The following is a 27,940-nucleotide window of genomic DNA, read 5'->3' on the forward strand; positions in this document are numbered from 1 at the left end:
TACAAATATATGCAAATCCAGTGTAAGCAAAGAGCAACCAACTGCAACAAAACACAAAAGGGCAAAATCATAACAAGGATATAAAATGAAATCACTACAATACTACATTAGCTATACTGTGAGAATAAGCAATGTTTATATCTTTATTTTATATTTATTTTGATATCTACTTTTAGATTGTTTGGGGAGAGATAGTTTTGATATCTTATTCAACACTAGAGTTAACAGTTCAAGTGCTCAATATCAAAATTTCCACCGGTTGTAGTCTCAACTTTTATTACGAAGGTATTTGCTGGCATTTCCGGTATTCCCTGCGCTGTCATTGGGCGATTCAATAAGAACATGTTTTTTTGTTTTTTGTTTTTAGAAAGGCGGGGCTTGGGTGTGACGTTTTGTCATCAGGCGAGAGCGCTGGGAGTATCGACCCGATAAAAAGCACTGGGACCAGTCGGACCAGTCTGCTCCTGTCAGCAGCGCCAGGATCCCAGATATCCATACTTGGATTAATACTGTCAGTCAAAACCAGCTGCTTTATTATGTAAGAGAAGAGAAAAATATCATTTAGATTAACGGGGCCCTTTCAAATACATTATTACACATACACAGCAGCAGTGTGCACTCAAATGATTTAATGGTTTTAATGCACAAAATTAGTTTTACATGCAGCTAGAATTTACTTCTTTCTTCCATTTCTTTTTATGGTGAATATTTGTGCAAAGGCTTAATCTCTATCAATCACAAAATGACTTGCAGAATAACTCATAACAACTATATGCAGTTTAAGCTTTGCAAAATAAGCATTACATTATTAAACAAAGTGAGGAACGAGCCTTTATTTGCATTTAAGTTTCCCTTTCACATGCCTGCTCGATGAATCCTTTTCTCCACTGGCAGTCTGCAGTGCTCCTATCTGTAATAAGCTCACAAAAATTGACTTTCTGCATTGATCTGCTCTTTGATCCTGTACAAAGGACACAAGGAGTCCCTTGAAGTACATCTGGAACAGCTTGGTGTACAGTTTCATAAGACATCATCTGTCAGCATCGGAAGCACTGCACATGAAACCTGATAAAGGAAGCTGGGAGAGTCTCAGCAATAATGTGGTGATGTGATAAGCTCTTATTTTAATATGTACTATTAATACATGCACAAAGACCAGGAAACTCTGTGCAGCAGATGCTTCACTTCCTGCACAAAGGTGTTTTTTCTATGCACCGTTTCAACCATTGAACACATTTCATAGGCAAAACAACCAACTGCAGAATAACTTTAGTATAATGAAGCATGCAAAATGTTACCTTCATACAGGCCTGTGAGGCGGGCTGGGTCCAAATGTTGTCACTTTTTCATTTAGCTTATTTTTGACAGCATTTTTAAGCCTTTATGAGTACAGGAGATAGCCACTTGAGATTTTGTGGGATGAAAAACACATTTGAACTACAGCTGCAAACTGCATCGGTGGATACCCTCGTCACCGTTTTCTTGCTTCATCGCCCATTCAGCTCGAGGGAATTTTCTTTTGCACTAAGATGGCATGATCCGGTTACTCACTAGGAAAGATCCAGTCGCTGTGACGCTCTGTGTTCGTACTCACTGTCCAGACCCTTCAAGGGTTTCTGAAAAACTGCTTCAGGACTTAGATTGTTAGATCAGCGTGACTTTTCAAACCGTTTTCGCATACGAACACCAAAGTTGTTTCTCTATTTCACTGCAGTGCTAAAATATGACTATATTAGAAAAAATAGAAAGAAGGAATCATGCAGTTTATTGAAACTATGGTTTCCATCCTCTCATGCAGTTCAGTAGTTATGGAGGGGCTCAAGCCTATTCCAGCAGTCAGAAGGAGAGAGACAGGGTACACCCAATCACCAGTCTGCTGCATGACTAACACATAAAGACAGACAACCATTTACATCCACACCTTTAGAACTGACATTTAACCTAACCACAAGCATGTCTTTGGACTGTGGGAGGAAACCACAGTGAGAAGGGTGAACATGAAAACTGCACATAAAAAGACCCAAACCCATGCTCTGTTTGTTGTAAGGCAACACTGCTAACTGTGCAAAACTATGGTATGTATCCCACCATACTGATACTCAAACCTGGTCACAAGAAAAAAAACTGTGCTGCACAAAACCTTTAAAGACTTTGGCTTTAGATTGTGATGCTTGGGAGTGTGTGTAAAATTGTTTTGGCTGTAGTTTTTAACAGAATTTAAATGTGTTTTTCAGCCCTCAAGATCTTGTGTGGATATGTCCCGCACATATGAAGTTAGAATGGGTGAAAAACAGTGCAAGAATCCAAAGTTTTGGCACACCTTTATGTACTTCAACTCAGAAAATATCCACAGTGTTAAATGGATAAGTAAAAGGTTTTGCATAGTGTAACTACTTCTGTCCCTCATTACAATCCCTGCCCCCTGTGATGCTTAAAAATGGTGATGCCGTGTTATTTAATGTTTAAAAAATACTAATGCAGTATAAAGGTGCTCATAAAGGTACAGAAGGACATGGACATGCACCTATGAATTATTCCAGCTGTGTATATGGTACCCAACTTAGTAGATCAATGAAACACGTGTTCAAACTGTCAAATTTCATATTTTACGTAACCTAGCATCATATCTGTAAGATCACCAAAGAAAATAACTTAAACATTAATAAATTCAGGCTCTGAATGCAACTCAGCAAAGTGTGAACAGGATGAGTGCAGGAGGCCATCTGCTGGACAAACCATGAAGTTTGAACCAGCCTGTAAATATTTCTTCGTTTATACAGTATTTCTGAAAGGAGTAAGCTGATTATCTTTCCAAACAGGTGCTCAGTGCAGCAAACTGATGGATGTTTGTATGAGAAGGTTTAATTGCATTTTAGTGTCAGAGCAGCTGGTGGTGACAGGAGAGGACACAGAAAAGCGAACAGCACAAACACAGAGAGGCTTCCAGCAGCACACAGCTGCTGCTCTCGGCCTGCCCGCTGCCCTCTGATGCTGCTGCTTAAAATATTTTACAAAGAAGCCATAAACTACGGCATTAATTTTATATGAATTATTGGGATGGAACCGTTTCCTTTCCTCTCATAGAAGATGCTCCAGTGAATCCTAATAAAGGAAGCACCTTTCATTGGTATTTGGAGAATGAGGAACTTACCAAACTGAGATTGACCTTTCTCCTGCGCTCACGGGTAAAACCTGTTAATCCATTTTCCTTTTCTGGATGAGCTGGAGTCTATCCCAGCTGTCGTTCTGTTCTATCCTATGAGGGTGAACTAGTTGTGAAATGATAACCAGACTGCCTTGAAAATTATACTCAGCTCAACAATAAGTTTAACCCCGACATACTGTTCATACTTTATACCTTTACACTCTGCTGTCTGGGTTGAGAATTTCCTTAGTTTCCAAACTGAATTTTGATCTACAAGTCAGTTTAGTAAGTAGTCCATATGACAAGAACGGATGACTAATCATTAATTAATGTTTCAAAGAGCAGAGATTGTATTTTTGGGGGTTTATAACACCCATTTTCAGAGAGGGACATCTACTATCACACAGTATCATGTCCTGTTTTACAGTATAGTACGATATACTTTGTTGTCCTCTTAGGGAAATGTGTTGTGGAGTCAGGTACTGTCACAGAAGCTGACTTCACGGAATAAAAAAACATTGGCTACAGCATAGACTCTGTTACACACACAGCGTATTTCAGTTCCATGTGAGGATTGGGTACAATGCTGTCCTCTGGTGGTAGAAGTACCTATAAGCCAGTATTAAGGGAGAAACTAGACAGTACATAACATGCCAGCAAGCTAGCAGTGTTGCATTGTGTGATAGAGATGGTTTTCAGAATGGAGGGATTACATGAAGACCTACAGTGAAGACAGACACACTAATGCCTTAGATCAAAGATGTCAGCAGGTACAATGCAGCTGATCTGCCTCCCACTGTAGATATCTCTAAATAATTCATTTTTCTGTCACAGCTCAGACGTCTTTTATGGCACAACAAGATCCAAAGGGATTAGAGCAGGAATTAAGGCAATCAAAATGCCTTTTAGATCAGTGTACAGTAAATTGGCATTAATGCCTCTGGCAGGAAATGATGCTGACTATTTAGACAGGCATGAACATCTCCTACAGTCTCAGTTGTCACTGTGGTCTGAAAGGAAGCAAATTTCAGAGGGAACAAATATGAGTACACTGTGCTCCCAGGCTTTAACGGCATTCAGATCACAGTGATCTGAAGATGAGTGCATTACTAGTTCAGCCAAACAAAAGCAAAGCTACCAGAGGACAGTGTGATGATGTTCGTGATGTCCTAATGTGTCTAAGCGCTGCTTTATTTTTAGAAATCTTTTTGATGTCATTTTTGGTCGAGAGGCACCAGAACAGATTTCTCTGTGTTTGCTGTACAAGCCACGTACGAAGGATGATGAAGACAGAGCTGCCAGGCAGGAAGAAAAGACGAAGCCCACTGAGAAGATTCGTGGATGTGGTTAAGGAGGACGTGCAGGGGGTTGGTGTGACATGTTAGTGATAGGGAGAGATGGAGGCAGATGATCTGTGGCGACTCCTAAAGGGAGCAGACGATGGTTGTACATGCCAGCGAATTTCACTGTACTGTCTATCAACTTGAGGCTAAATATGAATGCACAACCGGCACCTTAAAGATATATTAACCTCTTTCTGCAGCGCTTTGTGGTGTTTGCATGCAGACAGCTTGAGTGCTTACATAAATGCCATTATTTTTTTAATCAAAGAGTCCTGATATGCTTATTGTGGCGATCATCTGTAACCGGAAGGTTGCCGGTTCAATCCCCCAGCTCTCGCCGTCCTGGTCGTTGTGTCCTTGGTCGAGACACTTCACCTACCGCCTGCTGGTGTTGGCCAGAGGGGCCGATGGCGCGATATGGCAGCCTCGCTTCTGTCAGTCTGCCCCAGGGCAGCTGTGGCTACAACTGTGGTTTGCTTGCACCAGTTTGTGATTGTGAGAGTGAATGAATAGTGGAATTGTAAAGCACTTTGGGTGCCTAGAAAAGCGCTATATAAATGCAATCCATTATTATTGCCCACTTTTTATTCTTGGACTCTGCTAGAATAGCTTTGGATGATTCACTGGTAAATAATTCTTTTTCTACATTACACTTTGACTTGGAGCAGCCTCCCCTGGTCTGAAACTATAGCCGTATATAAAACAGACATGACAATAGCACCATAGGTGGTGATTTTATACCTGTTGATCTCTCATTTTGAACATAATCTGTTCCAGAGCAGGTTAGGTTTACTGCATAAGCTACTGTGACATCTTATCCAGGTAATCCTGAAGTTACAATAAGACAAAAATCCTGCTTTTTTACTTTATTGCAGACCTCTGTATTCCATACGTTGAAGACTTTGCGCTTTTTTCAGTTCAAATCAATTTTATTTATATAGCCTCGAACATGAGGTGACTGTTCTGGACAAGATGGGTGAGTGGCAAATTATCAGTGAGCAAGAAAACGTTTGGTCAGCAAGCAACAGGTGAACGATTAAAAACAACAACAACAACAGGACAGTTGCGATGAAAGACAAAACTATCCATAAATGCAAAATCTGTCGCTTTGCACCAGGGTTGAAGCCTAAATTCTGCAAAGTTGGACATTTTAATTTAGGCGTCTGTGGTTACTGATTCCCAGCCAGCCTGAAGTGGTCATTAGAGGAACTGCAGCTTTTATCTGATGGGCTGAATAAAAAACCACATTTTAGCTGCAATTAAGCCAACCTTTACTGTGTGGTTATCTCAAAGAAAACAGAAGGTTTGACCAACAGGTTGATGAGATGTCTGTGCTTACAGCTGTGTGCCAGAGATATATATTAGGGAAGCCAAGTATATTATCATTACTCTTAAAACCACACTAACCAACAGCAGAAGAGAAAACTGTCTGAAGCCTTGGCCTTTGGTTCAGAGAGATACAAACTCTGTCTTCCTTATTTGAAATTTTGACCATATTTAATGAGAATCCACCTCTGTAACAGTGCAGATATGACAGAAAATAAGCACTATTAAAGACTCTTAACAAAATTATAAAATAGTGTATGTAAAACTATTACCTGTGAGCCAAAAACGCACAAAGGTTTTGTTTTTCTGTGTTTGGCTCTGTGTGACGTCATGAAGAGAGGATGTCCCTAATATGGTAATCTCAGAGGTCCCACCCACCATATCTTTTTTCAAGGACCAACCAATCAGAGAGCAGGCTTAAAGGCAAGGTGGCCTCAAAGGTGGAGGATGAACTGAGGAGCTGCATCAAGACTGAGTATATTATAAACAAGGATTATTATAAACTGTGAATCATGCAAAGCTTCTATAGCAGAACTCAAAAATACAAATATGGAGCTGGAGAATAGTAACTCCCCCATTAATGATTTTATACACTTAAAATTTAATTTAACCAATCACACCTTACTACTGTTCTTTAAAAGCTGCATAAAAAGTTTAGATTTTGTATTCTACAAATACAAAAAAACAAAACAAAAACAACTGCATTTGCGCTGGGTTATTTATTTTTGAACTGGCCACTTTTAGAATGTAAGTGCTTCTTCTTCCACCACAGCTTGCAAGTCATAAGTTGGTGCTCACGAAGAGGCACAGACTGGGCATGCCCAGCCTGAAGGGGAGGGAGAGGAGAGGAGGCTGCCTGGCAAAGACGAAGAGAGAGGCAGAGAGTGGAAGAGTTGAGATGTCTGACAGAAAAATCCCGACGAGGAGGAGATGCTCATTTCACAGCAACGCGTCAGTTTCCACCTGACGTGAAACACACCGAGCCTCTCTTCTCTTCACGCGACACACACACGCACACGCGAGCGCGCGCACACAGAGCGGATAAATGTGGACCGCAGTGGCACTCTCAGCGTGCCGCCTGCAGCGGACAGCGATGCAACAGCGTCTCATCATCTCCTGAACCGGGTAGACAAGAAGCTGCTCCGGAGCACGTTTCCTGGTGAGTAGACGCTTTCCTGTCGGCTATGTCTCACCTTCGTGCTGGAGACGGAGTAGCTCTCAGCCCTGCTGTGTGTGTGCGTGCACACATAAGTTGAGGCACTGCATCACTAGCACATCGACCTGTAGGATACGGAACCGCCGGAGAAAGGTCACAACAGCGCACTGATACCTGTGTCATTGACGCATCTGTGCGTGCCATTCACAGCTCCAGCCAAGTTTTGCCCTTGGCACGAAAAGTTGGCGCTGCACTGTTTTAGCTAAGGTGAGTGTGGACGTGAGAGGATTCCAGATAAGTTGGTCTGCACCTGGAGACACGCAGGCGAATGCACCTTGGTCCCGATTTCAGGCAGATGAAAGGATGAGGTGATTTCTTTGGATATGCATCTTTCCGCCCAACCATGAATATTCCCCCAGATCTAAGATTTAAAAAGCTAAAAACACTGGGATGTAACAGCAACAGCTTAATCCGTAATGATTACTTAACGTTTGTGTGGTGCAATCATTAATTATTGAAACAGATTTCAGATTGTTTTAAATTCTGATTTTCTTAATTTCACTTTTACAGTAAAAAAAACAAATGTAATTTTACAACAGAGTAAGAACTTGCACTTTACAGTACAATGCCTCAGTCCAGTAGGTTGTGTATACATTTTATATACTGCACAGAGATGCTATAAAAGATGAATCTAGCTTCTTGGTCTGACATAAAGGAAAACGCACAACACCATTTATTAATGGCCAGCAGAGGGCGACTCCTCTAGGTGTAAGAAGACTCGTGGCACGATGTGACGTCGCCATGTTGGTGTTGTTCCTAGATCATCAAAACTAATGTAGATCCAGGTTCAACATTGCAGGTGACCAATCAGGTTACTGTGTTGCCAATGTTTTGGACGTGGAAACACCATCAGACCATGCACCAAGGCCTAACTCCAACCCTGTTCAATCTGTAAACATGTTCCATTTTAAGAAAAATACTAGGTCATGTGTCAAAAAAGCTGGTACAGGGCCACGTTTGCCACCACGTAGTGCCTGCTTTTAACAACAGCCTGTAAACATCTGGGAACTGAGGAGAACAGCTGTTGGACGTTTGGGAGAGGAAGGTCGTCCCATCCTTGTCTGATGGAGGATTCTAGCTGCTTGCTGTACTTCAGTAGGAAGTATATTTCATGCCTGCAGCATGTATGTTATCCAGACACTGCGGGGAGGCGTTACTGTGGCAACCAAGTAAGCTTTAAAAAAAAAAAGTGGCAAGTGTTTTTCTTAAACCTAACCAAGTAGTTTGTCTGAAAGGAATAAAGTTTTTAAAATCTGTAATCAAAAAATTACAACTGAAGTGCAGAAGTCTTTGATGTGATGGATTCACGCCATCATCAACCAATCCAAATGTGGACTTTTGTCATCCTTCAAAATTTTATGAGCACGAACACATATCAGTACACACAAGAACAAATAGATTAAAAAAGCTTTCAGCTGTGTCACATGCATGCTGCTGTGAGACTGCATTTTAATATCTGCAGAATTTGCAGAAATTTCTTCGCTCCTGATAAATTACGCTGCAGAAAAATAATGTCGTCTGCTCTGCTGTTCAGAAAGGACAAAGCTGTGTGACCAGTCAGAGACCCTGTCAAACGTCCCTCTGTAAAGTCCCAAGAGCAGATCCATTCCCTCCACCAAGGGCAGCTGGAAGCATTTTGTCTTCATTTGTTGCAGTTTATAAATCCCCTGTGTGGGGCTCAGTCTAGACCCAGCTTCTGGGTTTTTGGGAGTGGATGGTGGGGGTAGAAAAAGACTCTATTCTTCCCATCTTTCCTGGTTTCCAGGAGGAGTAAAACACACATAAACGCACAGCTACTCCATCATGTGTGCAGGACTGTTAGTCAGTGCGTCTCTCTGAGGAGGCTGGAGCTGCTGGTTTATGTTACCCTGCAGCCCCATAATTTCACATCACTTTATTTCTTTGATTCTGTAACAAATAGCATCGATTTCAGGTATTAAAAGCTGCTGAATGCCCTCACAAGGGCAAAGGGCTAATTATAGTATAAAGACAAGGATTTCCAGGATTTCCAGAACTTTCTATGCAGTCTGCACCACGGTGTGCAAGCCCCAAGTTCAAAAATACTAAAAAAAAAGGGCTCAGTAATTTCCTGCAACAGCAGTTTTCTGCAAACTTTACTATAGGAAATATAAATAAAGTATTTGTTGGGGACTATTTTTTGCTGCAGATCAATACAGACTTCAACTATATGCAGCACAGTACAACCTGCCCTTTAAATTCAAACTAAAGGACAATTTTGTTTTACTGTTTGGATTTATTTTCTTTAACCAGCAGTATGAAAAAAGTTATAAAGCTTTAAAAGACATACCTGCTGAAGAGAGACAGCAGAGGAGCATCCAGGACGTCCTAAACATAAGTAGCATTAAAATGACAATAAATAAATAAATAACCTGCAGAGTAGTGTGTTTGATTATTGGTTCCTTGATTCTAATTTTAGCTACTGTTGTCAGGTGAATTTGATGATAGTATTATATATTGATTATCCAAATCTGTAAAATAAAACAGTGGAATTAACACACTGGATATTTACTTCTAAAATGTGGAAAAATAGAAATGTAAGGTGATAAATAAGCCCAACTTTTTATTCTTCCTCTTATCACCAAGTAGTAGGAAACAATATCTTCTAAATGTGTTCAATACATGTACGTTTTATTGAAAATATTAATAAAATATTTCAAAAACCAAAAACAATCATGATGTACCTGCTGCACATAAATAAATAAAGACATAGACGATATCCTGATAAATACCATCTGTCTGCTTTGTTGAATCTGTAACTGCATGTGAAGGTCGATCGTATCTCTTAACAAAAACTCTAAAGTAACGACACCTTCAGTTATGACGCATATTTTCATTTAAATGTCTTCCAGCTGCAAAATTAGTTCAAACGAAGCCTTTAAAGTCACCAAATTTTGGCCTTGCTGTTGTGTTTTTTAACAACTTATTACTTTTTTTTGCACATCATTGATAGAGACTGGTCAGTGCTCTGTGTACGGCTTATTTAGTGAGTCAAAAATGCACAGCAGTGGCAGTGCAGCTTGAAAGTTTAGTTTTTTTAGTGTTCATATTCATTGCCACTATCTTGGATTGCTAACTCTGGCTATGTTGGACGGCTCCAACTTTCTGAGTAGGAAATCCAAGTTGAGGGGATGTTCCATGAAAAATTTCCAACTGGGAACTGAGTTTTCGTGTAGGTGTCCTCAAGACCCTAATATCTCTGAAAAGCACAGAGTTGCTGCTTTCAGGAACCTTTGGAATTGTGCGATTGCGATATTGGTTCAAGAGTTGCTCAATCATCCGGGTAAGGAAATCCCAAAACGTTGATTCTGTTCATCTGGACGTAGTCTTGATCAAAGACGTTAAGACTGAGGTCACATTACGTCATACATCCGAGTGATGAAATGTTTCTCCCACTGAAAACGCTACATCTAGATGAACACAATCAATTCTTGGGGGTTCAAGAGTTACGGTAGTTTGACTTAAAAGTTTGAGCTAAAAGAGTGTTCCCCAACCCCCGGGCCATGGACCGGTACTTGTCTGTGAGTCTTTTGGTACCGGGCCGTGAGAGTTGAGGCTCAGGTGTGAAATTTATGGTTTTCAGGGGGTTTATCGTTAACTGGGTCTTTTCCCATGTTGTAGTTGTGTGTCTTATTTTGAAAGGAATATTGAAGCATTACCATAGCGACCAGAGAGCATTAAGGGGCAGAGAGGAGGATGTTACTCTCAATGTTGTTGGTGCATTTCAGGAGGACGCTGCTAATAAAGTTACACAATTACACAGTGAATTTGCATTTATTATTATATTTACAAAATACCACAGTTTTTGTCTTGGTCGTATCATTTTATTTTGTTGTATTTATCTGCGACACCTTAATGGCTGGTCCGTGAAAATATTGTTGGACATTAAACTGGTCCGTGGTGCAAAAAAGGTTGGGGAGAACGCTGAGCTAAAACTATCTCTGTGGGTGTGGAAGTGCCAGAAACTGCAGTTCCTGTAATGGCCACTTGAGGCCAACTCCAAGACCAACATGTGATGTCATGGTGGCCACGTCCATCTTTCAAATACAGTCTCTGATTTCAGGTTGTATGAAGTAAAAATGTATTATTCTCAAATCCAGTAAAAAAAAAAGAATTTTAATTACAAAGTAGAGCTGGGCGATATAACATTTTTTCATATCACGATATGTTTTTTTCATTTCAGGCGATAACGATATATATCACGATATAAGCCAAATAACTATATTTGTAAGATTTAAATGTGCCGTTGCTCACAAGTAAAATGTGAAATAATCTGCAGCTTGTTTTGATTTAAATATTTATTTCCCATAATAAGTTCAACAGGGTAGATGTACTTAAGGAACATGAGACTTCAGTTTCAGATAAATAAAGGCAAATATTGCAAACGACACAAAAGGCAGCCGCTAAAGCGTTTAAGTTTCAAAATAGAACAAACAAAACAGACTACTAAATTGTCAATTCCACTTAGAAACAAAATTTTAATTCTAAAAATAAATCTTAGTTTGTTTTACAGAAGAACAGACAAAATTGACTAACTTTTGTCAATATCAAATAAACTGAGAACTAAAAGGAAATTCTCAATCTCTCCTTGTTGTATAGCTTAGCTTTTCAAACAGTTTTAACAGTGACTTTAGTCTGACAAAAGCCGAATGACGAATTAGTGCTTTCAGTCACAGATTGAGCATGCACCGGTTTATTGTATTTCCAGACTTGCTTTCGGCACAATTTACAGTGCGCGCTACTCTGTTTTTTGTCAGACTTGAAATAGCTGAAATACCTTCACACTACGGAACTTCTATGGCCCTTCCGTTTGACAAGCTCTCCGGAATTGGAACCATCATCGTTTTTTTTCTTCGGTAACCTTCGCTCACGCTCTCGGTTGATTTTTCTCTAGTCGGCAAACTCATTTCCTTCATTACCTGGGCGGCCCGGCTGCAAAAACAAATACACATGTGCGCCTTGGCACTTGTGCTGTACGTAACAAGTCACGTGACGTGACGCTGCGGCTGTGATTGGTTCGGCTCTGCGCTACTTAATTTGGATTGGCTGTTTTTTTTTTTCTTTTTTTTAAGAGGACAAGAGAGATGAGGCCTATCGCAATAGTTTAATTTTTCTATCGAGAAAAAGTTATTTCGCAATACATATCGTTATCGTTCTATCGCCCAGCTCTATTACAAAGTAACTGTAAAAGTCACATTTTTGACATTTTTCTAGCTGCTAGAGCTGCATTTACAATTTCCTACATTCCTCGTACACATATACACATTTTGAAAGGCCAAGAAACAAAATGATCCTGCTTGTTTATCAAATAAGTCACATTTGAGTAGCTGGAACCAGCAAATCGTGGACATTTTTGCTCACAAAACACTAAATTGATTTTAGAATTTCTTCTGAACAGAAAATTGTTGTAGTTTTGCAAAAGTCAAGCCAGAATAACTGTTTAGTAGTTATTTCTCTCTCTAGTTGATCAGCAAAGTCAGTCTCATCCTGTTTGTTTTTCATTTCAAGCACAGAACATCAGACACACTCTGTGAAAAAGAGATGCAGGCAGGGATTCAGGCTATATTTATGGAACATGTTGTTCAGTGCGGCTCATATTTGCTGACAGTTAGCAAAAAATATAATTATCAACAGCTCGGTGCTTCGGTTAGTGGATAATAGGTTATATTGATGCCTCGGTGGCCTGTGTGTGAGCCACGATAACAAAGTGGTTAACGCTAACAATGTTTGTGTTCCCATCAGTTCTTATTGGAAGATTGAACTGGTCAGCCCTGTTGCTGTTCTCATGCTGTTAATGGTGCTGGGAAAACAGCATTAGGGACAAGAGCAGTCTTGAATTACAGTTTTTCTCCTTCCCACGTCTGTTTTTATTTCTTCCTACACTCTCCCACTCCTTGCTCTCTCCAGCCCATGGTTACTAATGTCTCTTTTCTTTCTTTTCTTTCAACGAATGAGCAGTAAGTACGTCCACCCTTGAAGTAACTGTTATGAAGCGCCGTAAGGTGTATTTTCTACTCATAACAGGCCCAGGAATACGTTTCAGAGGTGTGGTACTAGTGGGAGTATTTCAGAGGCGACAGTGCTGGCAATGAAAGGGGCTTTTTAGCATTTGGATAGCAGCAGGCTTGTGTGATGATGGAGAGTATTAGCATTTTACATTCCTGCTGTGTTTCCCTGTAATGACTGGTCATGTGCTGCTCACCCCTCCAATCTCTATAGCTTTTTCTGGATGCTGGCTGCGGTGCAGATGGAGCGCTTTGCAGTGGCCTGGATCCTGTGTGATTAATGAAATGCAAATCTGTCGTAGAGTCGCTTTCGGCTTGTTACATGCTGAAACGCCTCCTTGTTTGTGTCATGCTGGCCACTAAGTAACGGTGCAATATGAGTGTGGGGATCATTCTTGGCTGTTTGGTCACATTTCACTGCCAGTAATTGATTTTTCCTGATGCTTGATAGCCCACAGCACCCTGCTATAGTGTCCGGCGGCAAGTGATATTGCTGTTTATCTGATTCTAAGGGGCTTAATTGAGCAGTACAGTTGCATATATCACAAGCTCTGTTACACACTGTTTTGATTGTCGGTATACTCAAGTTTTTATAGTGCACTTGATTGTCAGGAATCTGTTTTACAAGGCTGCTTTTATTTTTTAGAAGATTTTATTTCCTGTACAGTGTACACTATGATTTCAGTAAATATTATGCATAAAATGTAACGAACTCACAGGGAGTTTTGCATTACGTGACTTAAAGGCAAACAAACTGTGACTTGAATTTCCTGCAAATATTTATAATTACAGTTATTATTTTTCAAGCTGTAAGAAACCTCTTAATTTCCTCTGTACATTGCATTTGGAGGATCCAGCACACACTCTGCTGTATTACCTGACTGCCCCTGGATGTGTTGGTGGAGCATTTAGAAACCTGGACATGTTGTATGTGTGTGCATTAATATTTGCATGAAAAACAACTTGTTGCACCTGTAGCAGTGAGTATTATCAGCATACACTCCAGTGAGATGTCTCCACACGCTTGAACACTTAGTTTCTTTGTTACTAAGACCAAGGTATCTGTGTTTGTGTTTGACTGCACGGTGCTGCAGCTGCGCAAAAGACAGGTGCCTCACACAATCACTCAGAGACAGACCTGGCTACAAAGTGCACCTCCTACCTTCACAATGGTACACGATTGCCCCTCCCTGCAATTTTAGGGTTGTTTTCACACCTACAGTTCGATTACTCTGGTACAAATCAGTTAATGAGTTTGTAAACTGTGGTTTAGTTTCTTTCCACACAGGGAAAAATCCAAGTGAATCAAAATATGTCACTACAAACCAACAGAGAATGACGTTTACCCCCAGATGTGTCCTAGGCGGGAGAAACAAAAACAAACAGAGAATTTCAGTTCATTTCACAGCTAGTTGCTAGCCCGTGCATACCTTTTCACATCTATAGTAGCTTGCCACATTCCTGAATACAAACCATACACAGTGTACATCTGGTAGTTGGTTAAGATCAAGGTCACATTCATGCCATGAACAAACTTCTCTGGAGTTAATAGACCCTTTGAAGGAGGTGGTTTCGGTGTGGTTGTTTTGGTCCACATCCGAGTGCGATTACTGCATTCACATCTACACAAATGAACCCCACTGGGGGAAAAACAAACCAGAGTTCAGTTTAAACAGACTAAACACCACAGGTGTAAAAACACCCTTAGACTGACTTACAGTTTAGTTCAGCTCGTGCCAGTATGAACGAAAGAGACAGCCAGTCCAGAAGTTCTCTCTGGAGTTCTAGAGATCATTAGTGGGTTCTGCTGTCTTTATTTCTGGACTTGGAGTTTCTGACCCAGTCCTCTTTCAGCTGTTGTGTAGCTGCTGACTTTCCCTCACTCCCTACATGGCTACTGTATGAATTTCCAAGTCCACTAACACTTGGGTCTGTCGTTGCTTGCTATCTCCCACAGGAACCGACGCTTGCCTTTGTGAGACAGACTTTACAGTAAAGGAGTCTGAGTATGAAGCCTACTCCAGGGTAGCTGGATGGGACGGAAGCTAAATCCATCTATTTATAAACAGTTTCATGGTCTAAAAAGAAATCCCCCCCCACGCACACAATAACTTGAAAGAAGCATCTTTAAAACAGGGTTTAGAATGCAGTCCATTACCTTTTGTCTAGGAAAGTCATTTGATTATTTAACCCCCCAAGCCTAACTGATCTCCTGCCATTTGCCCCCGTATCAGGAGGCATTGGGGCTTAAGAGGTTAAGTTACAAGCCAACTGGAAGTCAGGTGTGTTACAGAGGGGGAGCTTGGATCTCTGCATGGCCGACAGTGAAGGATGATAATGAGCATGCTCTAGTCTAAGTATGTTAAATTAGCTCTGAGACAGACTCAGAGATGAGCATTAAAAGTGATGTATTGTTTGGATTAAGCAGCTTGCCTTAGTGTATGTTGTCTTGGTGATTTTCATTTCCTTTCATCATTTAATAAGCAGAAGAAGTCACAGATTTAACAGGTGCAAAGTATTTAAAATAGTCAGTCACGGTTTCCCAGGGCAGAAGACGATGTCTTAAAACTGCATTACACTGTGAAAATAATAGGAAAGCAAATTCTGGAGTCAAGGACATCCAGTGTTGATCCTCTGCTTGTCACAACAAGGAGTTTATTTTTACAACCCCATCGATCAATGAGTGCCGTTGTTCCCAAGCTCACCCTCAAAGATCGTCACTGGCCGGTGGAGACAGTCGACATAATCTTTTAATTTGATTGTCCTTAACGTTATTTGTCTAAATTAGAACAGCGGTCAAACATGAGAGAGCTGTTGCTTTCCTGCAGGCTCGCCGCTTTTCAAAACTCTCATCCGCATCTGCCTCAGGAGTGCTGACGCTGCTGGAGGGCGAAAGCTGGCTTGGTGTTGGCTGGTGCAGTCTGCAGAGAGAGAAAGAGACATAAAGGGAAAGAGAGAGAGAGGATGAGGTGGGCTGGTGCTGATCTCTGCCTGTCATTTTCACCTGTGTCACCTCAGAGGAAACCAAGTGAAGTCTCTAGATTTTCCAGAAGGAATAACACCATGATGTCAGAGGTACGTCACTTGCAAACATCTCCAAACTTTTTGAGGTATTAATACGGGTACATTTAAGCTGCTTTAGTTCCAAGTTTGTCTTCTTAGAGGACCGGATTAGCCGGTATTGTTACTCAGAACCAGACATGATCCTTGTGCTCGGTGGAGGAGGATGCACGTTGACTGTGCTGACGTTTCATAGAGCCGTGGAGCTTTATTTACATAAATGATGAGTCTGCTTCAAGGGCTAAACTAGATGTCAAAGCATAAAATACCTCTGTGTTTAATGAAATTACAACAGGAGTGCTAGTTTTACAAGTTTTCTTCCCTTTTCACCTTTTCTGGCTGCTTTTCACTAGTTTTGCATTTGGCTAGGATCAGTGTCACTACTGGTTGCGTGAAGTGATACCTGGACCCTGATAAGGTTGCACAGGTAGTCCAACTTCTCCAGGATGCCGTTCCCAGAAGGTTTGCTTTGTCTTCCTTTGTCCAAGGAGGAACAGGATGAGCACTGCCATAACTACAAAAGTGATGGGAATGTCTCTGACCAAACAATCAGAAACATGACTTCATGAGGGTGGTTTGAAGACCCAACATCCTCTGCTGGGCCCTGTGCTCACTGCCTGACACTATGGAGCCTAACTGGCGTTTACCATAAAATACCAGAATTGGCAGGTCCACTACTGGTTCCCTGTGCTTTTCACAGATGAGAGCAGGTTCACCCTGAGGACATGTGACAGACTTGAAAGGGTCTGGAGAAGCCATGGAGAACATTATTCTGCCTGTAACATTGTTCAAGATGACTGGTTTGGTGGTGGGTGAGTGACACAGACACAGTCCTTTACAGGCAAGGCAATGACACCCTGACTGCCATTAGGTATCGCGATGAAATCCACGGACCCAGTGTTGGACCTTGTGCTGGTGCAGTGGGCTCTGGGTTTGTCCTGGTGAACCACACTGCCCGTCTCATGTGGTGAGAGTACGCAGGACGTTCCTGCAGGATGAAGAAATTGATGCCACTGAGTGATGTCCTGGTCCAGACCTGCTTTCCCCCAGAGCACGATCTGTCGTCTCATTAGGAGCATGTCCCAATTCAGCCCTTTATGGCTTGATACCCAGTCCAGTATAGACATCCAGCAGTGTTCCTTTTATTTTTCTAAACAGTGTACTTTTGATATGTAGACACTGATAATATTTCACACTCCATCTCAGCTTAGAAACTTTTAAACTCACTTTGATGAGTTAAACTTTGATTTGAGCGTCTTTTGTGCTTTCGAGCTGTCCAGAGGCCATCTGAGAAGACAGGAGAAGGACAAAGTCTTAGTTGAGAAGGCTACAGTGTAAATCTGAGATGTTATGGGTCAGTCGCACTGGCATTAAACATCACAGAGAGAGATACAGGTCAGACACAACTGCAAACATTATTTGCTTTTGAGTCTGAATCAAATATCGTACAGTGTATGTTACGACTTTGATGTATTGACTGTCTGATGACGACCCGGCAGGATCAATGCTGTCGCTGTTAGTCGGGATAAAATTGATTCTCATGACCCAGAGCTGACTTGAATGACGTCGGGGATTGTGCATGATCGTTTATTGTTAATTTAGCCCACCAAAAGTGTTCTCGTATTATATTTCCTTATTGTTGTAAAGTTAATCAGTTTATCTAAAATTTTAGTAAGAAAATAAAGTGAATGTCACAATAAATGTCCACCCAGTGCAGCATGTTATTTTATACTGTGTGTAAATTTAAGAACATCTGTTTGGTCAGTTCCTGTTTTATTTTGTAATTCTTTGCATGTTGTTTAGGGATGGGTATCGTTTAGGTTTTATCCGATACCGGTGCCAAACCGGTACTTTTGAAACGGTGCCGGTGCTTAAACGGTGCTCAAACCGGTGCTTAAAGAATGGAGAACACAAAATTGGTCCAAAAACCTCTCATGTTCAGCTGTTTTTTTTGTAAAAATATAACAATGTTAGCCTTTTCTGCAGCTATAGGGCATATATGGTATCACTCTTGGCTGGAAGCAGTGCTTAAACAATGGAAAAAACACAAACTTTGTCCAAAAACCTCTCATGTTTAGCTGTTTTCCACTTTTTCTTTGGTCATTTTAGCCTTTTTAGCCAGGGTGAAGGGAGTATCTGCCATCAAACAAGAAGACAGCCTCATGTAACTACGACGGTGTTTGCTAGTTCACCTTACATGCATTAATTTAATAACGTGGTTAGCCTACTCAACGTAAATTACACATGAACAACATTAAGCTACTCACGCAGAGAAGAACGGCTGCTGCTGCCATCATCATCATCCGTCATCATTTCTGCTACACTGGCAGGGCTAGGGGCCAGGACTCCCCTCTTCGGGTTTTTGGGGGATGTTGCTAACCGATAACAGGCACCACACCCGCAGTAGACGTGCTCGGTGTGAGGTCTCACAGCAAGCTATCAAACACGGCGCATTTCTCGGCTTTTAAAAAAACGCTATGCGTCGCCAGGTGTTTCATCAGATTCGAGGTGTTACCTCCTTTGACAGTATCACCTTAAAGCACTTGTTGCAGGCTGCTGAGTTTGCATCTTTTCCTGTGAAGTACAGCCAGACTTTTGACCGCTTGGCCTTGGATATTTTTGATCTGTAGCTCTGCTCTAAAAGAACGTACGTGCCTGGCCCCGCCTACTATCCTCGGAAACGTAAAATGATTGGCTAAAATCTAAAGTCATCACAGCTCAGGAAAAAAAAGCACCGAAATAAAGCACCGAAATGTGCGCTGCTTTTCGGTCTGGTTACTACCGTTTATGTCAGAACCGGTTCCATAATGGCACCGGACACCGGTACCCATCCCTAATGTTGTTACACTGTTGTCAGTGATTGAGATTTCAGATAAGCCCTGGAAACAAAGAGTAATACATCACAATGAATATTGTGATGTGGACTCAACTCAGGAAGAGTTGTTGTACACATAACTAATTAACCATCATATGCAAATAGAGCTGGGCGATAGAACGATAACGATATGTATTGCGAAATAACTTTTTCTCGATAGAAAAAATAAACTATTGCGATAGACCTTGCTCTCTTAAAAAAAAAGAAAAGAACAGCCAATCCAAATTAAGTAGCGCAGAGCCGAACTAATCACAGCCGCAGCGTCACGTCACGTGACTTGTTACGTACATCACAAGTGCCAAGCCGCACATGTGTATTTGTTTGGGAAGCAGCCAGCCGGGCTGCCTAGGGTAATGGAGGAAATGAGTGTGCCGACTAGAGAAAAATCAACCGAGAGCGTGGGTGACCAGGTTACCGAAGAGAAAAGAGATGATGGTTCCAATGCCGGAGAGATTGTCGAACGGAAGGGCCATAGAAGTTCCGTAGTGCGAAGGTATTTCGTAGTGATGTGTCGGTCGCGAACAAAATGGCTCTTAGAGCCGGATTTTTGACGTGAACGACCCGAGCCGGCTCCTTATCGCGACCCGTGGGGTTTTTTTCTTTCCTTCTCTCACCCTCTCTCGGACTTTTTTTCCACTTCACTCCGCACGCGAGGCTTGTGCTTTGCGCTGGGAAGAGGGGGGAGGGGCGGTAGTTACACTCGCAGTAGCACAGGAACAGAGCGGGAGGGAGAGAGAGAGAAAGAGAGCCAGGGACAACAACGTCACATTAGAAAGGTATAGTAATCATCCACAACTATTTTCATTTGCAGATGATAAAGGATTCAGAAAGTTCAGAAAGCTATACAACAAGGAGAGATTGAAAATTTCCTTTTAGTTCTCAGTTTATTTGATATTGACAAAAGTTAGTCAATTTTGTCTGTTCTTCTGTAAAACAAACTAAGATTTATTTTTAGAATTAACATTTTGTTTCTAAGTGGAATTGACAATTTAGTAGTTTGTTTTGTTTGTTCTATTTTGAAACTTAAACGCTTTAGCGGCTGCCTTTTGTGTAGTTTGCAATATTTGCCTTTATTTATCTGAAAAAGTCTCATGTTCCTTAAGTACATCTACCCTGTTGAACTTATTATGGGAAATAAATATTTAAATCAAGACAAGCTGCAGATTATTTCACATTTTACTTGTGAGCAACGGCACATTTAAATCTTACAAATATAGTTATTTGGCTTATATCGTGATATATATCGTTATCGCCTGAAATGAAAAAAACATATCGTGATATGAAAAAATCTTATATCGCCCAGCTCTATATGCAAATTTCTAAGTAAAGATTTAAAAGGTTTAAAAACCCACAAACATGATATCATCAAATGTGTCTCTGCAGATGGAAACGTGTTTTTTCTTGTACCTGTTACATGTGGAGGTGGCGAGTCTGGTTTCTGCTATACATGGAAAGCTCTCTGTGACATCTCACTTTGTGCTGATGGGAACGCTTTTTATGGCCCAGTGATATAATATTCAACAATAACTCGGTCTGCTTGTTAAAAAGCAGATATTGCTCGTGGATTAGGTGTCTGATATTATTAAAGGAATGCCTTTAAATGTTTGTATGGAAAGAGTCATGTTTGTGTGGGGAGGAAAAAAAGTGAAAAATGCTTTTTCTCTTAAATATTTCAGGGGAATGAGAGCGTACTTTTACCTGCTTTTATATCTGTGATGTGTTCAGCTCACATGAGAGGACTGATTTAAGAGCTCACGTGTCATTCAACTTCCTTCATGTCACATAAATTATTGAACATCTGTTATATAGTGTCAGCATCCAATAAGTCTTCTCCAGCAGCATCTGTTTTGTGGTCACTGAATTATTTAAAAGCTGCTGCAAAATAAAAGAAAATGCTGGTATTGCTGTATGTTCCAAATATACAAGCTGTTAGATAACACGACCCAGATTAGCTAAATATTAAGTATAAATGTGAATTTTTCAGCTTGTTATGAAGTAACTGTGGAGAAAATTAGATGAATTGTACTGTCCTCATAGACTGTATATAAAAGTTGGAGGATAGTGCATTCTTTTTAATAGCCAGCAGGGGGCGTAACTCTTTTCTTGATGGGTTTATGGACTCAATTGCTATTTACACATCGTACTGAATAAAGCATGTTTATCTGTCCTTAATAGTCAGAAAGAAAGATAAACCAGTCTGTGTTCATATTTTAATCACCCACTGTTATCCAGTGAATGTGGAGTAACAGGGTATGCACAAAGGACGAGATGTAGGGACCATAGATGTGGAAAATTAATGACATTTGGCAACTTTTAGCAACAAGAAGCAAAAGTTTGCGCCACAAAATTAGGCCTGTCTCGAGCACTAACTTTTCTCAATTTTGAAGTAAAACATGAGGGATGCTGCTGGGTGGCATAATAGAACAAAACTAAACAACTAAAAGTAAAGGATCCAGCTAGTGAAGAGACAAATACTTAACTGAAAATTAGCTTTTATACACCCACCTTTACCTGACATATTTTATCTTAATAACCAAAGGCAGATGCACCAGATTTATATAACAAAACAAATGTCAGTTACTTACATAACTTTTCAGTATATTTATAACTTCCACTCATCTTCATAGTTTTCCTTATAACTGCTTTGCTCCTTTGCTCATACCGAGGCTGCTGGTTTGTAGCTGACTCTAAACCCTGCTCTAACCTTAGCAACTTAGCCTTTTTAGATTTTTATAAATCTCTCTGTTCAGCTGGGTGAGGGTGATGTCTAATTAGACTTATTGTTACAGTTGCCAGGAAAAGGTGTATTTCATTGAGGGGTTGTGCAAGTTGCTGGCAGTCACTAGTGTTATATTGGTTGCAAAGACGTAGACAATGCTGCACTTTCGAGCTTCACCACAGCTTGGAGGGTAAAGTGAGTGTTTGCAGACAGGTTGGCGTCTTCCATACAAACTATGGGTGATGACAGCAATATGCTAGCAACCAAAGCAATTGCAGGGAGGATTTTGATGGAGCACCATGTGGTGTCAGCCAACAACTCCTAGCAACCGAGTCACTGAACGGTCTCAAGGCCTGTGTAACTGAAGCCTCACCTGTTCACCTGATACTTTTCGTTTCATAAAGGTGGGTTAAAATTTGGTGGATGTATTTAAAGGAGGTTAAATATAAGTCAGTGCTCTCCTGCTGGTTTTTAAATAGGATGCCTGAAGTGGGAATTAAAACTCTCTGTTGTCGCTGCTGATGTCTGCTCCTATGAGCAGAGCTGCACTTAGGCACAGTCCTGTCTGTCTCACTTAAGGATAAGAAAAAAAGACTGCACAAGGACATACTGAAACGTAAATCCAACACCGACGTGTCTTAAACCTGCGTTTGTCCCTCAGACGTGACCTCAGTAAACAGTTTACATATGTTAATGGGCTAAGTCACTAGTTTCAGCTCATACTGAGTAAAATATTACATTAATTTTAGTCTTAATATGCTATTCTTAATTATTTGCACCTGCTTGGTATTTTTTTTCTTATTTGTATTTAAGGTGTTTAGGGTAAGGAACTGTTATTGTGATGCTAGAACCATCATTTCCCTAAGGGGACCTCCCCAAGGGCTTAATAAAGTTCAATTCTATTCTATTCTCTGCTATTCTTTATTAGAGTCACAAATGAGAATTATCCAAGATATGCTAATTGGTTTAAAAGCTTTTAGACAACCATCATGCCAAAATACGAAGATCTCAGCTGAAGACTTCATAACAGGATGTCTTTACCTGTGAGTGACATTCCAGCAGCTAGGTCCATCTTTTATATACAGTCTGTGGCGCCACTATATAATTACAAGTTAGCATCAGAACGGTTTTATGTGAATAAAAGATGACAACGTTTGTTTTGAACAAAGGATTTTTAGAAATCTGGTCTCAAACTAAGGATTTTTAACATTTTAGGCAAATGCATTAACCACTACAGACATGTCCAGAAAAATGTACTACAGACGCTGCTTTATATGTATAAAATGTATCTTTTCTCATTAGAATATATAAAACACTTGTAGTCTCAAAATCAAAGGTGTTATACACGAGATATTTCCATCTTTTTGTAAGTAATATTACTTTGATTTATCTTTAAAATGTTTTATGTTTGTCTAATGTTGTGACGTCAGTGGATCTTTTCCATTTACCACCATATTGTTTCAGAGGAGAGGTTCACACCTGCTCGTGATGTCACTACCCTGCAGAGGATACCGCATGCCCTTGCATCTTTTCAACCTCTTACATCTGCCACTTTTATTTTGAACTGCTTCCTACGTGGAGGTGGGGGTGGTTGTAGCAGTGCCTTTAAACACTTCACGCCCCCGCCGTCTTGCACGTTCCTCCTCGCAGCACCTCCCAAGCCCCATAAAAACACTCCACACTGACTCAGCATGTGTGTGACAGGCAGAGGGGCGGGAAAGGGGCAGGACTGTGGGTTTTATGAGTGTGCTAATTGGCTGAATGTAAGCATGTAGCTGGTTGTGCTGGTTGGACAGGTCTGCACTAACTGCTCAGCTGGAGAGAAGGAAGGAAGGAAGGAAGGAAGGAGGTGAAGATGAGAGTGGAGGAAGAGGGAAGAGGAGAAAGGATGAGACGAGATAAACCATGTGGGAGGTGTAAATCCTGTATGGATGAAGCGGCTGTGAGAGGAGGAGAGGTGAGTGTGAGATTGAGATGGAGGGGGGAGGAGGACAGTGGAGAGGAGAGGCAAGATTTTGTGAGTCTCTGTAGTACAAATGTAGCTGTGAGTGTCTCAGGTTTCTGCTGACAGCGCAGGGTGATAAAGAGCCACTACCGAGGCAGCTGACAGCCCTGCACAATGATGCCGATAATACAGATGTGCATGTCATGCTGTAAGACTTACAGACAGATGACTAATGCACGGGAAAAAGTGGCGCTCTACACTATATTGTGTGTGTTTGTGTGGGTGGATGAGAGGGTAAGTGTGAAACCATGAATGACATTACATGTGTGAGAAGAGGGACTGCATATTTTTGTATAATCAGTTTGTGTGGGCATGTCAATGCACGCAGCCCCTCCTGGACTCGTGTATACCATTACTGAGCTGCTGTACTCTAAAGCATGGCGGCCGTTCAGAGTAATTAGTTACTTAAAAATCATATATTCACAATATAATCATTTTATAGCTGTAAAATTTTGCATGTGGTCAAGTGCACTTATCATTACACTGTTGTCAGTTTTTTAAAAGTTGTCTATATTTAAATGTTAATTAATGCAAAGGTGTTAAATTTAAATGTTGTCGAACATGGATAGAAGTCATAAATATTTAAAGAAGTAGTGACATTTTTAGACTGTTAAGGAGCCCTTCTCTGCTGTGCTTTGCTTTAACTTGCATCATAATGGATAAATCTTTTTTAGTGTTGCAAATTAATATTATTAATATTGGAGAAACCCAAAGGTATCGCCTCTCTCTGCTGCTCAAATCAGCATTATTAGCCATTTTCACACACGCACCATATCTCTGCAACTTTCTTTCCACTGAGGGAGGTGGATATCCAGCGCATTAGCTGCTTTTTAGTCTGGCAGCTCCCCAGTGCGAGAGCTGCATTACACGTGCAGCTGTAAAGTGTGAAGTTGTAATTTCCCAGTTCCCAGTTGGAGTTTTCAATGGGAACGCCCCCTCAAGTCAGACTTTCCACACCAACCCAGACTTCATAATTCAAGATGGCAGCAGCACTTGTAAACATGAGCAAAACTGCAGAACTGTTGTGCATTTGTGACTCACTAAACAGGCCGGGCTCTATGAATGAAGGCGCTGCAGTGGTATTTTTAATGTAAAAAAACCACTGAGTTCTTCTGAGTGAGTGTTTTTTATTATTTTATGCACACTTAGATCGAACAGATGAAAACTCATGTTCAGGGACAAACGTCTCTTACCCAGTATGCTTTCACACCTCCTTGAAAGTTAAAAGTCTCTCACTGTTTCATTCAGTTTGAACTGTTTACTTATGGAAACAAGATCTGTCTACCCCAGTGTGTCTCCATAGCCTAGTGGTTAACATGTTTGCTTGGTAAATGAAAGGTCACTGATTTGATTTCAGCCAGAGACAAAAGTTAAGCATGCAGCGGGATCTGCTGTGGAGAGCTAAAATAAGTGATCGTCGTCTGATGGCGAAAAGCCCGACTCCAAATAAATGCTAATATTGCTCCAAATGTGTGCACATTGTCCACTGTTCCTTCCTGTAGACATGAGACCTTTGTATTGTCTGGATGTTTGCAGTCAAAGTTTGCTTTTATCTTAACCTCTCACTATGGATGTGCAGTCCTTCCAAGTCCATTGGCTGGCATGGGTAGTTTTGGTTTATCTAGGAAAATGGTTTAAATCTCTTTGATATGGAGAAGAAAAAATGCTTTTGACCGACCTGCTGCCCTCTCTAAAGTCTGGTACATTTACCCATTCGATGGAAAATGACTCCTCACCGGGGCAGAGCGTGCAAGGTCGAACGCTGGCAAAATTGGCTTTGGATTAGCTTTGATGTGGGAGTTGTTTCTTGAGATTTCAAAGAAGTTGGTGGCTCAAAAATGCATCTGAAAACACATTTCATGAAAACCACAGTGAGCTCGGAGATGGGCACGACAGACATGACTGACTGAGGAGCAGATTCAAACTGATTATTTAATGGGTCATAATGGTCTGCGATCCCCACAGGCATGAAATTCTATTAATGCCCATAATGCTGTTTGGATCAATACATGACTACTGCACTTTTAAACCACGCTGGCTTTGCAGATGCTAATACGGCTCTGATAGTCTCTAGGCAAAATATCTTGTCATAAATAGTCATGAATGTGGTAGATGGATCCATTTACTCTCTAATGTCTCTGGGAGGTTGTCTTGTAAAATTGCTCTAAAACATTTGCATGGATTAGTGTGAACTTTGCAGGTGTTTTTTCAGTTTCAAGGTGATTTTTAATCACTTCTGCAAGCCCATAAAGTTTAATTTACCGTCATTACTTTTGATACCAATAAGCAAATCAAGGTGAGATAATCAAAAAGTTCAGAAACTGGTGACAGCACACAGTGTTTGTGTTAACCAAACATATGACGTTACATGCAGTAACTGTTAATGGAACGGTGATCTTGTCTATCTATGCATGCAATCCATAGATTGCTTGCATAGATTGAATCCTGTTGTAGTGTAGCGTTGAGTTTGAATCCATGCATGATCTGTCTGCTGGTTCTTTCTGAGTACTCCTGCTTCCTCCCACAGTCCCAAAGCTGAGGGTTGTTAGGTTAATTGGTGATTCTCTCTGTGTTAGCCATCCTCTTGCCCTACGACAAATGGGTTAGGCTCCAGCACCACTGCGATGTAAGAAGATGGATGGGTGTTGTCAGCTTACTCTAGCAAGCTTAGTTAGAAAGCTGAGTCCACACACTGTGCTGGTGCTCATTAATTTTAAAGAACAGATTCATCAAAGTATCAGACTTTTACTCATTAAAGCTGCGATTTTTTTTTGTCAGAGAATTCTTTGAAAATGCTTCAAAACGCCACTGACACGTTAGCAAAGTCCAGTTCAATTACTGAAACTGGCAGAGATGAGGCCTAGCTGACACTAATCAGCTTTATCTTCCACATGTTGGTAATTTAAGCTAAACAGGGTTATAGAAATAAACATCCATAGAAAACAAACCAGGCTATAAAAATGTTTATTTTGCAGTGAGCTTGGGCATTTTGAGTCACTGGGGGAGTCTGTGGGCACTGACTCAGGTGGCCACTAGAAGAACTGCAGTTTTTCTGCACTTGTGCATTTTTCTTTTATTTCTCTTACCTGAGAGGTTGCAGTAAATATGCAGCTATGAGACATGAGCAGGTGAAAGCGGCACTCCATTTCTGTCACTGTTGCATAACGCAACATCGTACTTTTCTGCGATTCGAAGAAAGAACAGTTTGTTGTCTCGTTACTTGTTTAGTGTTTTGGTCTAAGTGTGGTTCTTCATTCACTGAGTCAAGGTAGTGAGTGGAGGAGTTGTAGCAGCAGCAAGGTCACGGCCAACGTGGTGCTGATTGAATGTCTCCCCCTTCTTTTCTTTGCCAATAAGCCTCTCTGCATCTCCTCATACGCACTTGCTGCTGCCTCTGCATGAGTCAGAGGACCAATCAGCTTTTGTCTGAAAATGCCTTTGAAGGCACCGTGAGAAGGAAAGGAAGCGATCCGGCCTTGTATCGAGTGCAAACAACAAAGTCGTGCTTCGAAGAAAGCACTGGCACGGCTTTCTTTCATTTTGGTTCATCCTCTTCAGTTGCTGCTTGGTTAATTATGATTCAGCAGAGTTCACAGGGTTTAAGCGACACGTTTGTGGTGCGACGGTGAGCTTTCAGCCATTTCTTGGGAATTTATAAGAGTCGGCAGTTCTGCCAGATACAGTATATGATGTAACATAATAGTACATGCGGATAAATCGATAGTCCATGAGTGAGAGAATGATAAGGGTGCTTCGCGTTGCAGTGTGAATGCCTCTGAATATCCCTCACCATCCATTAACTTAACACAAACCTCCTAATCTCCCCTCGGGTTTTTAATGTGCACAACCTGTCATGTTGCTGAAATCATAGCTGCTAGTGCACAGCGCCGGCAACAAGCAAGCTGAGAGCTAATATTAGCACAAGCTCCCCCATCATGTGCAGGGAGCTAATATTAGAGCTGCACTCTTTGGCTTGGGTTTAATTACCTGTGTGATTTGACTCATGAAAGCCTGGTCCAAGGACCCAGAGGAGTTTATCCGTGTGTGTGTGTGTGTGTGTGTGTGTGTGTGTCCCTTGTGTCAGCATTATAACCCACAGGAACAACAAGAAGATGAGTCATCTTTATTGAGCAGCTGTGGCTTTCTGTTTATTGAGGTTTGGTCAAAGGTGCGCCATCCTTCAGGCTCCCCATCGAGTCTGTCGCTATTTTTAAAACCAAAGAACATA

General features: G+C 41.1%; 1 protein-coding gene across 3 annotated transcripts in view; it reads left to right on the forward strand.

Annotated features, from left to right (window-relative positions):
* The first annotated feature begins 6,670 nt into the window (after positions 1 to 6,670).
* The window catches only part of LOC134633634 (PH and SEC7 domain-containing protein 1-like), a 107,995-nt gene continuing 86,725 nt past the window's right edge, over positions 6,671 to 27,940 (forward strand). For 2 of the 3 annotated variants that reach the window (XM_063482543.1, XM_063482545.1), the window contains exon 1: positions 6,671 to 6,973. The gene's annotated coding sequence lies outside the window, so the exon portion shown is untranslated. Of the gene's footprint in view, positions 6,974 to 23,548; positions 23,665 to 27,940 lie in introns of those variants that run through there. The other variant, XM_063482544.1, reaches the window with a different exon arrangement.

Source organism: Pelmatolapia mariae, linkage group LG8, assembly GCF_036321145.2.
Source record: "Pelmatolapia mariae isolate MD_Pm_ZW linkage group LG8, Pm_UMD_F_2, whole genome shotgun sequence".
NCBI lineage: Eukaryota > Metazoa > Chordata > Actinopteri > Cichliformes > Cichlidae > Pelmatolapia > Pelmatolapia mariae.